Source organism: Armigeres subalbatus, unplaced genomic scaffold (assembly GCF_024139115.2).
Source record: "Armigeres subalbatus isolate Guangzhou_Male unplaced genomic scaffold, GZ_Asu_2 Contig739, whole genome shotgun sequence".
NCBI classification, from domain to species: Eukaryota; Metazoa; Arthropoda; class Insecta; order Diptera; family Culicidae; genus Armigeres; species Armigeres subalbatus.
Window position 1 is genome coordinate 66741 of NW_026943522.1, and position 16164 is coordinate 82904.

General features: G+C 40.4%; 1 non-coding gene and 1 pseudogene across 1 annotated transcript; one reads left to right on the forward strand and one right to left on the reverse strand.

Moving 5' to 3' along the window:
* LOC134204603 (uncharacterized) overlaps positions 1-16164 on the forward strand; it is a 204653-nt pseudogene that overhangs the window by 65511 nt on the left and 122978 nt on the right.
* On the reverse strand, positions 4238-4381 carry LOC134204604 (U4 spliceosomal RNA). Its single transcript, XR_009977902.1, has one exon. It is a non-coding gene; the product is annotated as a U4 spliceosomal RNA (small nuclear RNA).

Genomic DNA, 16164 nt, shown 5'->3' on the forward strand with positions numbered 1-16164 from the left:
CTGGAGTGTGAGAACTTTCTAGCGATCACCTACAAAGTGATATCCCATATCATCTTCCGTCGTCTGTCACCAATAGTGAACGAGTTCGTGGGAAGTTATCTAGCCGACTCCGTTGACGGCTGCTCGAAACCGGACCAGATCTTTACTATACAGTAAATCCTTCAAAAATGTCGTGAATACTGTAGTATCCTAATTCCTAATAGAGTAGTAGGCTAAGGCTATATGTAAAAAAAGATAACCTAACTATCAGTTGTGACCTAGTGTCTTTTATACGGTTTATCACAGGTTCTTCCGAAAATCCCAATATTACAAATACCAGGGATTTCAAGGCGGCATACGACAGTATAGACCGCGTAGAGCTATGGAAAATTATGAACGAGAACAGATTTTCTGGGAAGCTTACCAGACCAGGGCTGACAATAGTCATCGTCGCAGCACGAAATACCACAGTAACAACTAGTTGTTAGCTGTTGTTAGCTTTCGCTGTGCAACTAAATCGTCTTAACGACATCGAAGAACGAAGACTTCATAACACTTCAGGTAAGAGCTTTTATTTTTCGAAATCTGCAACCAGTGAATAAGGTTTTTATTATCCACACAGATCACCAAAAAATTCAAGTTACCTACATCTAAAAGAGCTGCTGCCGGAGAACATGGTCGGTTCGGTGCTTATTCCTGCAAGCAAGAAGCCGCCACGAAGTACATACGTCACAAAGGATAGTCGGAAGAGGCCGGTATTGACGATGCGTCTTAGCCGTCTTGAGTATAATGTCATCTTATTTAATGCTTAGCAGCTTAGCAGGAAGGGAACATGCGATCAGTTAGAAAAAGTACCAAATTAGTATGCGATTTAACATAAACGAGGAGCCACAGCAGGTCAGCCAGATTTTCCAGAGCAAGAAAATTAATTTTAAAATATTAATATATAGGTATGTATTAAATTAATGGTTTTCAATCGTATAACGGAGGTCGCATTCCGGATGGATTAAATTAAACGAAAACAAGTTATAAAAAGAAGTGAAAAATCTGAAAAATGTGAATGCATCGAAGACAAAGTAGACGCTAGTGGACGGAACCGAGCGCAACAGGGCCCGCCTGAGAAGCTGTTTTACGATAGCCGGGAATACTTTCGAGGTGGTCGATGAATTCGCCTACCTTGGATCCTTGCTAACGGCTGATAACAATGTTAGTCGTGAAATACGAAGCCGCATCATCTGCGGAAGTCTACCGACTCCAGAAGTAACTGCGGTCAAAAAAGATTCACATCTGCACCAAATGTGTCATGTAAAAACGCTCACAAGACCGGTAGTCCTCTACGGAAATGAAACTTGGATTACGCTTGAGAAGGACTTGCAAGCACTCGAAGTGTTCAAGAGACGGGTGCTTTTTTTGTTATGTTTTTTTTTGTTCGGTGTGAACCACTGCGTCCATTTCATTGAACTTTTGTAGCATACCCGTGTCATTTGTTTAGTGCATGTCTCTCTGCTTCATTTCTATTGATAAGAAATGAAGTAAGGTGGGTGTACCAATTGTCGCCATACATAAGAACAACTATTTTTAAAAAAATAAGTAAGAGGCATGTGGGTGGACTTTATATACCAAGCGAAAGGTTTTACTTCCTGCTCCTTAGAACAGCTGTGAAAACCTCAATAACATTTGTTATTATCCTCAAAATTGATTAATCCATAATAGGAACGCATGCACCAGTTGTGGCACTATTCCTAATTTTGGTTCCTTATTTGGCAAATCCCATTGTTTTCTTATGGGACTGGCCAAATTGGGACCACTAGTGCGACAACTGGTGCAAAGGACGTCAAAAATTAGGCAAAATCAATTTTTACAATTATGCTTTGCTTGTTTCGGAGGAAATCAAAGGTGTTATCGTATCATATGAATATGCTTTATCGATATGAACTTGGTTTGCGGTTATTTGATTGGCCATTTGGCATATAAAGCACTAGTGCGACAACTGGTGCTATAGCCACAACTGGTACATCTAGCCTAGTCGTTTTTTATTCAGATATTTCTCAAATTTAAAGTAAGGCCTAGTTACCGCTATTTATACCCTTCGAAAAATGGCTTACTCTTAAAGGCGCCCCCCTCAATCAGTTTTGGCTCAACAATAAGTGGGATGGCATCGGTACTGAAGTTCAAACATATTTTTGCTTCTTCTTATGAGTTCCTAATTCGTTTTTGTACAGAGATCTGATTTCATTGCGTTTGGCATTTCTGAATCTCACCTTTACACAGAGCTCTAATCAATCAGAGGTCAGAGGGTTCAGCAGATCCACCAAATTCGCATTGGCTCCATCCAAACGGAGCAAAAGGTGGGGTGCTTAGTGGAGTCTTTGACGGTGTACAAGAAGACGGTGTGAGGCAGCGAAGGATGAATCACGAGCTCATCCAGCTCTACGGCGAACCCAGTATCCAGAAGGTAGCTAAAGCCGGAAATGTTCGATGGGCATATCATGTTGCTAGAGTGGCGGTCAGCAACCCTACAAAGATGATTTTCGCTTCCGACACGGCATGTACAATAAGGCATGGATCGCAGCGAGCGAGGTGGGCTGACAAGGTACAAAACGACATAGCGAGCGTGTGGCACAATGGAGGATGCAGAGATGTGGCCTCGAACCGTGTATTGTGGCGTCAAATTGTTATTGTGTAGTTGTAAGCTAAATAAATAAATAAATAATAAATTTCGACTATATTGATTCACAGCTCACAGGGTTCTAAAATATTACGGTGGAACCAACATTTTTTTCCTGCGATTTTTTTAATTCAGCAAAAATGCGTATTTTGACAATACGAAAAGTTGGCTGTAGGTACCTTTCCTCAGAGAGTGGTAGTTTTCGAGATATTTAAAAATCAATTTAAGTCAAAAAAATTTTGGTTTTACCGCAATATTGTTTTGCCCTGTGAAGAGATGGGCCTTCAGATCTGGAACCATTAGAATGATCCGGATCTCTGGAGTGAGTGAATGATTCGTGGATCATTTAAAAAAACCGGTTCACTAGTTCAGCAAATTATTTGACCATTTGTAAGTAAATGACAAAATGAAAACTTCATTGTTTGTTCTCCATACGCTTGTAAACAAGAAAGGGTGAAGATATTGTCAATACGGTTCAAAAGTGTGAGCCTGAATGACTAACGCTCCATTATTTTGCATTCTCCTTGCATTTTGTTCTAGGGATCGTTCATCAAAGTGATCCGTTTTGCCCATCTCGAAACCAGATGGTCGAAAGTTGGATATGGTGTAATTCAAGTTGTATCTGAGTTTTAATCAAATTTTCAGCTAAATCTGTTTACAAGCAATTGAGATCTAGAGCTCCAAAGTTGATCTTTTAGGAAACTTAGAGGAAACAAGTTTCGAGGTTGTAGGCTTTGCAGATGATGTAGTCCTTATAGTGAGGTAAAAATTTGACAAAACCATTTCACTGAATGATTGCGACCTTCTAAAGAAAGTTAAAACAGTAAAATTTAGGAAGTATTTTTTCAATTCTCAATCTTGAAAAAATGCTTAAAATATAGGGATCTGATTTTCCATACAGCCAAAGGATTTTTTTAAATAGCTTGCTTTTACTACACAGTACTTGTACTTGCTTGCTACACAGTGTTGTAAAATACTTAAAATCTCAAAACTCATGGACAATTCAAATGAATTGTGAGTTGAAATGCACCCAACTCAGTACCGAAAAACTCATGGCTTAGTTGAATCATCCATTTCAATCGTTGACGTTCTTCGCATAGAACAATGGAAATTCTTACGTGTGTAAACAATGAAGTGCCCCCAAATTCATTTTGAACGCTTTTAAGCGAAATGATTTTCTGGAAAATGAAACGTCCGTCTCCGCCAGATGGCAGTAGAGCGTCAAAGTGAATTCTCGTCCCTGTATTGCACAATAATGGTCGGATTCGTCAAATTTCACGACATAAATCTATAACTCGGAAACCATCAGTGCTAAAGTTTTGACGTCTTCAGAAGAAATGATCTACAAGAAAAGATCTATTTTAGGTGTAAGTTGCCATTAGGGTGCCTCCTTTGTGATTTTTTTTTGGCAATGTATTTTTTAATCTTTTGAGTTAGGAGATCATATTTTTCTACAAAATTGTAGAGAATTCTAAGCATTTTTGCTTAATAAACATTTATTTTATCTCATATAGGTAATGTTTTATGACAAAATTACTAAATTTAGATAGGGTGGTCCCGAAAAAAATAGTTTTTAGCTTCCACTTTCATCAATTCAAAATAATTTCAAAAACTTTCTTAGCTTCGTTTCACGGTCTTTGGATAGCGCATCTTTTGGTTACATAAGTTTTCAACTAGCAATAATCGCACCTCGGTTGTACCTCATTGGTTACGATATCGCCACTGCGCAAAGCTTTTGGTTACATAAGATGGTTGATAGCTTCATTTTCAAGCATATTAAAAGCATTTTTTTCATGAAAAAGTAATATTTCTCTGAACATTCTATTGCAGCTAGTAGCAAATATTAGCAAAAATTTCAATCGTATTCTGAAAGTATACATTCAGGCCCATCAAATCCATGATATTTCATTTGTCCATCTTTGTCCACTTTTGCTTGATAATCATATTTAATGTATGAAAAATCAGCTATTCGTTGGGAAACACATATATCATATCTCTGATTTTCTCATTATTTGGTAGAATCTTTATTTTTCGAAAATAAATAAATTCACATTTTTATTTTATCCGATACACTGATTTCGATCCAGGGTGGTCAAAAAAATCTGCGTTTTGGAAAAAAATTAAACCTAATTTTTTAACTACTGGACCGATTATCAATGTTCATGGAATCACATGGTTATTCACCATGGTTGTATGGTGCTATGAAGACTTAAACTTACATTAAAAAAAATATATATTGTGAGCAGGTTGTGGAAGATCTCTATTTTTTTAATATATTAGTAAAATTTAAAGATCAATTAAAGAAATTTAAGCATGTCGTCATTGGAGACCCTCACTTAGAAACTGCTAAAATGAAATTGTTCTGCGAATTAGCCATGAAAAATCAACTTGAGTTTTATGGTTTCGTATTTTGCCACCAAAGTAGCGCTCTTGAGAATTTATTTCATTAGAACACCTTAAAAATCGGTCCAGTAGTTCAAATGTCCTCCTTAGCCGTGCGGCAAGACGCGCGGCTACAAAGCAAGACCATGCTGAGAGTGGCTGGGTTCGATTTTGTTGTTGTTTTGCATGGAGTAAGCTCCTTTGCAGCCGATCACATCGCAAAAAACGCATAATAAAAGATTTTTCCTGATCCGAGGATGGATATATTCTAGCGATATTTCCACTACTTTCACAACTGTCGTTGGATTCTATTTAGCAGACTATGCTCTGCTAATATTTCATGAGCTATGATATTTTGAGAGAGAAGTTTTCGAATTTTATATCTTAACGTGTAAAGGACGTACACCAAGAAGTCATAAAAATACAAGAATAATAAAAGTAACCAAAGAGAGCAATCAATTGATGTGTGAGTACTAACCAAAAAAGCACTAATTAAAGCTGACAACCGGCCCGGGTCACCGGACATCAAGTATCACGATTCGGAATACCACGCGTGGAACATTAAACACCATTAGTCGATGAGTGCATCCAAACAAATCGAATTGAATTATTAGATGGCAGCTGGATAATCAATCTTCCGTTTGCAGAAATGGCAAAAATCGTATGGTGCCACATATCCGAAAAAACGTCCGCTTCACCGCACTGATGCCGATGTGTTGGGAAGCGATGTCTCAAACGCACCCGCGAAAAAAAAAATTGTAAGATTAGAAGATTGTGAGAAATCGGTTGATTATTATTATCGAAACTCAATTATTGCCTGTCCTGCCAGCATAATTGTAAGTTATTATTCATACATATACGACGGATTTAATTTATTTCTTATGCAGAAGTGCTAGTTTACCCGACGTTTTGTGCCATTTTGCACTACCTCCAAGGTTGGAAAAAGATAAGTTGAGATAAGTGCTGAGTAGAATATCTATGTGACACGTAGCTTATCTTGATTAGTAGAACGTCAAAGAAGATTATGGGATGCATTTATGACGATATTCCCTTCCCCACATAGATATCTACGTCGTCCAGCTGTGCAGCATTATCGACGACTGGCGGAAATATGGGTGACTGGCGCTTATATAGCAGCAGTAGAACGGGCATGAGTGGATAAAATTTAATTATTGCGCTCATCGATTGATATGCTAATTAAATTTTAATTTTGCATACATTACATTTTTCGTTCATCGGTGTATCGTACCAACAAATTTCTATTTTTTAAATAGCCATGCAATTAATTTTCTATAATCATACCCCGAATGCTTAGGTACTTCATATGGAGACGCGTGGTGTATCGTAGGTCACTATCGTTTTGCTACTTGTGCATAACAAACAAAATGTAAGGGATCACCTAAACTAATTTAGCTTCGGAAAGAATATCACAGACCGTGATAGTTAGTAAGCATATGACACCTTTCATTCATTCATTCATTTATTTAGTTAACATCTAAACAGATAACACTGAATCAACAATTTGACGCCACAATGCACGGTTCGAGGCCGCATCTCTCCATCCTCGGATACGCCCCACGCTCGCCAAGTCGTTTTGCACCTGGTCTGCCCATCTCGCTCGCTGCGCTCCACGCCGTCTCGTACCTGCCGGATCGGAAGCGAACACCATCTTTGCAGGGTTGCTGTCCGGCATTCTTGCAACATGTCCTGCCCATCGTACCCTTCCGGCTTTAGCTACCTTCTGGATACTGGGTTCGCCGTAGAGTTGGGCGAGCTCATGGTTCATTCTTCGCCGCCACACACCGTCTTCTTGCACACCGCCAAAGATGGTCCTAAGCACCCGTCTCTCGAATACTCCGAGTGCTTGCAAGTCCTCCTCGAGCATTGTCCATGTTTCATGTCCGTAGAGGACAACCGGTCTTATAAGCGTCTTGTACATGACACATTTGGTGCGGTGGCGAATATTTTTCGACCGCAGTTTCTTCTGGAGCCCGTAGTAGGCCCGACTTCCACAGATGATGCGCCTTCGTATTTCACGACTAACGTTGTTGTCAGCCGTTAGCAAGGATCCGAGGTAGACGAATTCCTCAACCACCTCGAAGGTATCCCCGTCTATCGTAACACTGCTTCCCAGGCGGGCCCTGTCGCGCTCGGTTCCGCCCATAAGCATGTACTTTGTCTTTGACGCATATGACACCATCAATATCTAAAAGCGTCGATCTCATCCATTGTTTTGGTTATATAATATGAGTCTTGAGAGCGGAGGCTTTCCTAAGTTATGGAAAAGATCCTATTTGACACCTATTTTTAAGCCTGGTTTAAAATTAAATGTTTGTAAGGATAGTGGTTAAGCCCTTTTATCTTCTACTCCAAATTTTTTTGGAGCTGTCGCAAATAGATTTTATTCTCAAACTGAAAACAGAAATATATCTACTCAACACGGTTTCTTCAAGGGGCAAGGTACGATCAAGCATTCGATATGTAACACTATCTTTACTTCTTTTTAAATTAAAAAAAAGATGGGATTCCATCCAGAGCGCTGTATATGGGTTGAATCATATTTGACTGATCACGATTTATTAGTGAAATTCAACGGAAATAGTAGTTTGTAGCTGCAGAAAGATGATTTTTTCCGCACAAGTTGTACGTTCATCTAACGAGGCTTGCCGAGTTGGATAAATACTACGAGTGCTGAAAAAATCGAGTTTTGCAACGAGTTGCAGACGCTATTTTTTGATGACAATGACAATGACAATGACAAAATATGGGCTTTAATATGATAAATCTGTACCAAAATGGTACAGACTAATTTACTTCACGTGATCATTCTTACCAATAAATCATGTTGCTGCAGAGAACAATCATATTCCATGCTTTCGTGCTAAATTACATAGCTCGAGAGGCTTTGAAGCGATAGATGAACTTGCCTTTAGAAAATTCTGATGTTCGTCTATCAAACTGTTCAATTTATTACACGACCCAGAGAATACACTATTTGAGCACTTACCCAAGCTAATGCAGCAAAATGTAGTCATGTAACTAATGTTTTGATGTTGGTTTTTCATTATACAGTCCACTCTCTACATCTCGATGTTCTATATCTCGACAACTCTCCCTATGTCGATGGTTTCTTCAGTCCCTTCAATCTACATACATTTCGGCTTTCTACATCTCGATAACCTTCCTATCTCGATATATCTCTATCTCTATCTCTCTGATCATATTTTGTTCAGGAATCACTCTCCTTATGTCGATATGTTCAAAATTTTAGGCTACTAGACCATCTTGGGACAATAAACGCATCAACAACAGGAAACGACATTTGTTTTGTTGTCGTTTTTCATAGCAACGAGCTTTTTTTAGATCTAGTAGGGGAAGTGCACCGGTTTTGGCCACCTTAGTGCCTAATTTGGCCAACCCTGAAAAATACATATTTATCCAAAACAATCGATCAGTTAAAAGCAGCGTAGAAGCGTGAGAGATATATCTCTTGTTAGAACTAATAAAACCCTCCTGAATCGCTTTATTTTAGGAGTTATTCGCAAAATTAGCCAAATTAGGAACATGGCCAAAACCGGTACAGTTCCCCTACCCATTTCAATTTTCCTTCCATTCCTCGATCTCTCCCTATCTCGATGGTCCCTTCAATATTCAGATGTGGAGAGGCGACTGTAGTACCCAAATGAGTGCTAGAATGGATTTTATGCAACTCATTTGAGTTGCATAATGTTCATGAAGGAACCAATTCGTTGGTATGGAAAAGTAGGCCGTTTCATCACTCAAAAATCAACTGTAAACCAGGTTATGATCAGGAATTGCAAAAATATTCTTTGCCCCCTCTAGAGTTCCACAGGGATCGCACCTATTTATTTATTAAATTTATTACCTACCAGACTAAGGCCGGAGTCGCTTGTGCAGTACACAAGAGTCTTCTCCATTCCGCTTGGTCCATGGCTGCACGTCGCCAACCACGCAGTCTGTGGATGGTCCGCAAATCGTCCTCCTCCTGATCGATCTACCTTACCCGATCTACCTGTGCACCTCTCCTTCTTGTTCCCGTCGAATCGTTGTCGAGAACCATTTTCATCGGATTACTGTCCGACATTCTGGCTATGTGCCCGGCCCACCACAGTCTTCCGATTTTCGCGGTATGAACGATGGATGGTTCTCCCAACAGCTGATGCAACTCGTGGTTCATTTGCCTCCTCCACGTACCGTCCGCCATCTGCACCCCACCATAGATGGTACGCAGCACTTTCTATTCGAAAGCTCCCAGTCGCACTGGTTCTCCCGCGAGCATCGTCCAGGTCTCGTGTCCGTAGAGAACTACCGGTCTAATAAGCGTTTTGTAGATAGTCTGTTTTGTACGGCAGCGAACTCTATTCGATCGGAGCATTTTCCGGAGTCCAAAGTACGTACGATTTCCTGCTATGATGCGCCTCCGAGTTTCTCTGCTGGTATCGTTATCAGAGGTCATCAGTGAGCCCAAGTAGGGTAAGGAACCCAGAAATCGCCCTCCCCCCAGTTTTCGCCCACCTATTTTAAAATCTTTGTTTCTCGTAAACTAGTTGTTTAAAACAGTTACAGTTAAAGTTTTCCCATACAAGCATCAATCAATCATGAAAAAACCTGAACTTTTACTGTTTCCAACAACTAAATTTCGAGAAATGAAGGTTTTAAAATAGGTGGGCGAAAACTGGGGGGAGGGTGATTTCTGGGTGTTTTACCCTACACGATTTCTTCAACCACCTCGATTACGTCACCACCAAAACAAACTCGTGGTGGGTGGCTTAAGTTGTCATCTCTTGAGCCTCTTCCTATCCAAGTTACCATTTTTGCATTCGTATATCATGAGGCTAACACGATGATACTTTTATGCCCAGGGAAGACGAGACAATTTCCAACCCGAAAATTGCCTAGACCGGCACCGGGAATCGAACCCAGCCACCCTCAGCATGGTCTTGGTTTGTAGCCGCGCGATGTTCTTCTTACCGCGTCTTACCGCGCGACCTTTGAATTACTCTCTCCAAAGTGATGTTGAATAGCAGACATGAAAGACCATCACCTTTCCGTAACCCTCTGAGCGTTTCGAAGGGACTCGAGAATGCCCCTGAAACTCAAAATACGCACATTACTCGATCCATCGTCGCCTTGATCAACCGTTTCAGTTTATTCGGAAAATCGTTTTCGTGCATTAGTTGCCATAGCTGATCCCGATCGATTGTATCATATGCGGCTTTTAAGTCGATAAATAGATTATGTGTGGGCACGTTGTATTCGCGGCATTTCTGCAATACCTGACGTACGGTGAACACCTGATCTGTGGTAGAGCGTTCACCCATAAAACCCGCCTGGTACTGCCCCACAAACTATCTTGCAATTGGTGTTAGTCGGCGGCATAACACTCCTGCGGCAGAACCTCATCCTCCCAAACCTTGATAATTACCCAGTGCAGCGCTCTAGCCAGTGGCTCACCACCGTGTTTAAAAAGCTCTGCTGATAGCTGGGGGCTTTGTTGTTTTTCAGCTGGCCGATCTCCTTCTGGATTTCCTGGATATTCGGAGCAGGAAGTCGTATGTCCTGCGCGCGTGATCCTAGGTTCATTACCATACCGCCACCGTTGTCTGCCACATCGCCATTCAGATCACCTCACGCTCGTTTGTAACACATATCGGGCTGTGACACGTGGCCCTTACTTGAACGGTTTAACTTCTCATAGAACTTTCGTGCGTTATTAGCGCGGTACAGTTGCTCCGTCTCTTCACGGTCTCGATCTTCCTGCTGGCGCTTTTCCCTCCGAAAATCGAGTTTTGTCTGTACCGCGGCCGTTTGTATCGTGCCTCGTTCGCCCTTGTGCGGTGTTGCAGCAATCTCGCCCATGCTGCATTCTTCTACTAAACTAGCTGTTTGCATTCGCCGTCATAGCAGTCGTTTCTCTGATCCGAGGGCATCGTGCCTAATGCAGTGGTTGCGATGCTTCCAATGGCGGATCGAATATCTCTCCAGCCATCTACAAGAGTGCCACTTCCAGCTGTTGCACTTAGTATTGGGCTAGTCTACCGTCCTGTAGCCGCCCAATGTTTAACCGCGGCGGACGACTCCGACGGGTGTTGTACACCGTCGAGATTTTTGAGCGCAGACATACTGCAACGAGGTAGTGGTCGGATTCAATATTCGCACTGCGGTAAGTGCGTACGTTCGTGATGTCGGAGAAGTTTACCGTTGATAAGAAAGTGGTCGATTTAGTTTTCCGTTTTTTGATTAGGTGATTTACTTGTGGTTTTGTTGATATTCTTGCGGGGGAAGAAAGTGCTTCGGGCTACCATTCCGCGGGAGGCTGCAAAGTTTATACATCGTAGGCAGTTATCGTTCGATACGGTATGCCGACTATCCAGTCCGATGACCGGTTTATACATTTCTTCCCTTCCTACATGAGCGTTCATGTCGCAGATAACGATTTTGACGTCCCGCAGTGGGTATCCATCGTATGTCTGCTCCAGTTGTGCATAGAACGCTTCTTTCTCGTCGTCGGTCTCCCTTCGTGTGGGCAGTGCACGTGATCGCACCTAGGTCCTCTACTATTCAATATATTTATCAACGACTTAGGAGCGATTCAATTATAATGTCCACTACTTTTTGAGATTTCTAGACCCCACCCCGCCTTTCCCCTATGTCACGCTTTTTTTGTATACCTAGTAAATGTACTGTCACAAAATCTTAGACCCCCTCCCCTAAAAGTTGCTCTATTGCTTTCAGTAGAAAAATTAATAATCCGAATATCGTTATTACTCTAGATAACAACAACACAGAAAAGAGTGATTGAATCAGGAATTTAAGAATAATCTTGGACTCAGAACTTACTTTTGTTGACCTTTAGAACACGATTATAAATAGAACTAATAGTATGTTTGGATTCATTAAACGATTGTGTCATAAATTCCATGATCCATATAAAGTACACTGGGGGAAGTGGAAAAGTATATTCGAAAGTTCAAGTTTACATTACTGTAAAACCATATTAAATGATTTATATGTAATCAATCATTGTAGGGTATCAAAAAGAGTTAATTTTGCACCAACTGTGCGGTAATTCATACCATTTTGAAATGTATGAAAATAGATTTGAAAGTTAGTTCAAGGCGTGCAACGGCGAAACTTGCATATAAATATAAATGAATGCGAATTATGGAATATATTTACCTATCAGTGCTATTTTTACCTTTCTTATATACATTTTTGCATGAGTATGTATCTTGTGTGACAAGTACAATGGATACACTATGCCCAGGGTGTCGAGAATGTTTTCAACCTGAAAACATCCTAGACCGGACCAAGAATCGAACTCGCCATCTCCGGATTGGCAGTTCTACGCCTTTGCTCGCAAGGCTACTGGATACCGACTGTTTCCTCCTGATTATGAAACTCGCCACTATTGGTACAGTTGTTCCACTATAGGTACAATGGAGACAATTGTATTAAAGAAAATTGTTTTCCATTATTTTTATAGCGAAATCTTAGGATAAGTTGGATTTAACATCATATTTACAACACAACGCATCAACTGAAACCATTGTAAAGTGAATATGTAATAACGATAAATCTAATTCAAACCTTACTACCTCCACTGTTGGTGCCTCCTCCACCAAGTGGTACAGTTACCCTATACCCATTTCAACAATTATTTTTTCCCTTGTTTTTCGCTTCCATGCATCGCAATATGATCACGTTTCACTAAAAATATGATATAAATAGCGTCAAACGATGAAACATGCCAATATGGTTAGCAACCACACGTATGGGCGTCCCTATTAAGTGCACAGCTTCCGTTTTGTCGTGATTGCTCTATAGAAAGGGTGCAAAGGTCACGTATGGTCAACCATCTGCTCATTATTTTGTAGTGTCGTTAAGGAAAGTGTTGAATTTCATTATATCAGACAACAATGAGGAAACTAATAGTATGGACATTATAAAATATTATTTTAAAATTTAGATATAAGAACATATATAAGGACTGTATCGAAAATAAGTTATCAAGTTTCAAAGTGTTAGCATTCAGAAGCTCATGAAGGTATTGGTTTGTTTTGGTTAGTTTTGGACACATGGCTCCGTAAGAAGGGCATCGAGATGGATAATTTGACCAAGCGTTTCGCTATCCACGCCAAAGGTAAAAATTCATGGTCAACAAGCTTGGGGAATACTACACGTTCGCAAACCTATCGGAAAAAGGAAGAAAATCAAAATCAAGTGACCGGAATTTGGACCAGAAAGTAATCATGTTTTAAAACGAGACTATTTTATGCCAATTTGTGACCAAGAAGAAAAATGCTTGAATAAATTTACAAATAAGCTAAGCTAGGTTGCCATGGAGTTTTGAAGTATAGAATTATGCTTTCAATCATTCCCAGTTGTCTTGAATTTTATAGACGTAAAATTGACATGCGCCATATTGCGAACATCTCATGTAGTTGCGATATCATAAAAGACGGGTAAATCAAATTTTAGCTAGATTATATTCTTCTTCTTCTTCTTCCTCTATGGCTCTACATTCCTGCTGGAACTTGGCCGGCTTTTCAATTAAGCATTCTATTAGCATTTCCTCAGTTATTAATTGAAAGCTTTTCTATGCCCGCCATTGCATGAGTATGTATCTTGTGTGGCAAGTACAATGGATACACTATGCCCAGGGAGTCGAGAAAGTTTTCCAACCCGAAAGCATCCTAGACCGGACCGAGAATCGAACTCGCCATCTCCGGATTGGCAAACCTACTCCTTTGCTCGCAAGGCTACTGGAGACCTGGAGATTAAATTACAGTTTCCAATTCTGTTCAAAACAATTATATGTATTCTTTTACCTATATTTGCATTTGGTTTACATGTTGGTAGTTTACCTAACATGTATGTTATGGAATATGTCAGGTTTGTTCTAAATTAAACGGCTCTCGTATTTTGTTTGGAATGACCGGCCTGGTTTATAGTTTTTGGTAGACATTATTTGGTGGACAGCTATTCCAAAGAAATACAATATTTGAAAGGTGTAAATATATCAGAGTTTTGAAAACGCATATCTTCATTTAAAAACCATATATTGTCTATCAAAAAAAATTATTGAAAAATAGCATTTATATGGCATTTATATGATTCTAGAGGTCATATCATTGCATAATACCAAACCAACGAATTAACATGTAAGACACTCATTATGGTCCACAGAAAAATTGAAAAATATTTAACGATTGAAAAGAGATTAGAATGTGGCGAATTTATTAGTATATTAGTTTTAGAGTATAGCCTTTACGTATACTTAGTATACGAGAAAGGCAAAAAGACAGGAACATCGTCTTCGACCAGAGGTCATAAAGACTGAACACTTAACACCTAGCATGAGACAGGTATCATGAGACAACTGACAGTACTCATAACACCCAGTGGACCAGTGGAGAATTTTTCGATGATGAGAAGTTTCCTCCTCTGACTAGTATTCGATTCGGCAGTACCTACTCCAGTTGGTTCCGGAGCCTACTTAATTGAACTACCGAAATTCCGTGTGACCCAAAAATTCATTCAACTAGTTTAACTTCTCCTCATAAGACATAAGACAATTCTAAAACGTAGATTCCCCATGTCGTACAATCAAGCTCATTTCATTTCATTTCATTCCAACTTAATTTATTCTACACATCCTAGGATTCTAACTTTAGGGGCAAGCCAGAGTAAACGCAACGTGCAATGCGACGCGGCGCAACAGTGCAATTTGACAGCCTGTTGATAATGATTGTTATTCTTTTACGTGTGTCGCGTCGCGTCGCATCGCTCGTTGCGTTTACTCCGGCTTGCCCCTTAGGCGTGGCGAGCTATAATATACTTTAGTGTCTATTGTCTATTTATACTTGCTTCTACCTTTCCCATTCTTAACCTATCATCTAGTTGGTCAACGTGCGTGTTTTTGGTCATGCTTCAGTATCGTGTGCTTTCCTATTTCTCGGTATCATGCTGCGCTGACCGGTACAACCTTCAGTAGCGGGCTCTCGAAGTCACTTGCGCAAGGACAACATCACATTCACAAATGAGTACTCACGACCTTTTTTAAGGCTCCCCCAGACCTAAGCGATTTCATCGCCGCGACGGCGACAACTAGTCGCGGCGATTCTATCCTTGGGTCGCTGCAGGTAATGTTTCAATTACGCTTCCATACCATCGGCGACAGAATCGCAGTCGCCAAGCGATAGCATCGCGTCGCCACTGTCGCGCCGCGTGTGTTTGTTGCCGCCAGACAACTTATGTCAGATGAACAGGTGATGAACGGGGGATGCTGAGGTGAACTCGCCAATGTGGCGGTTAAAGGTTGCATGAAGAAGAAGAAGTCGAAGGATGATATTTAAAAAAATGCACGGGAAAGCATATGGAGAAACTTTTAACTTTTAACTCTTCTTAACAATTCTAGGAGCAATTTTATTAAAAACGGTTAGCAGTACGGAGTTGGACTTTTCTTATACATATTGTATAGTTAAGACATAATTTCAATTTTGAATTTTATTTTGTGAAATTGCACTTCATACACAGTATACGAAAAGTCCAACCCCTTACTGCTAACCGTTTTAAATTAAATTGCTTCAAGAATTCTTGAGAAGAGTTTTAAAAATTTGTCCGTATGCTCTGCCGTGCAATTTTCTTTAAATATCATCCTTCATATCACCTCTTCATGCAACCTTTATTTGCCAATTCTTCGACGGAACTAGGCGGAATATCGCAGCGCAGTGTACAAACTCAGTGAACAGTGTCTCTTCTGGGCGTACCCGGGAAACCTCTGAAGCTGATGGTGGGGTCAGCGATGACGAAAACGAAAACAACGAAGTTGAATTTTCGTGATAAGCCGAGATATTGAATCGTCCTCCCGATAATTACATCTCTTGCTATTTTATTTCTCATTCTAGCGAACAGTTATAATCAGCCTGTTCGCTACCCGGTCAGAAGTGTATGAATGCAAGAGATACGAGCAAAAGGATTTTAGTGGGGTCGCTGCCCGCACAATTTTTACATTGCTCGAGAGACCAACTGCCAAATCGAAACATGTAGGTGAACTTGGCACGGCAAATGCTGGGTAAAGCGTACCATTGGTACTTCGCGTACCTGAAGGA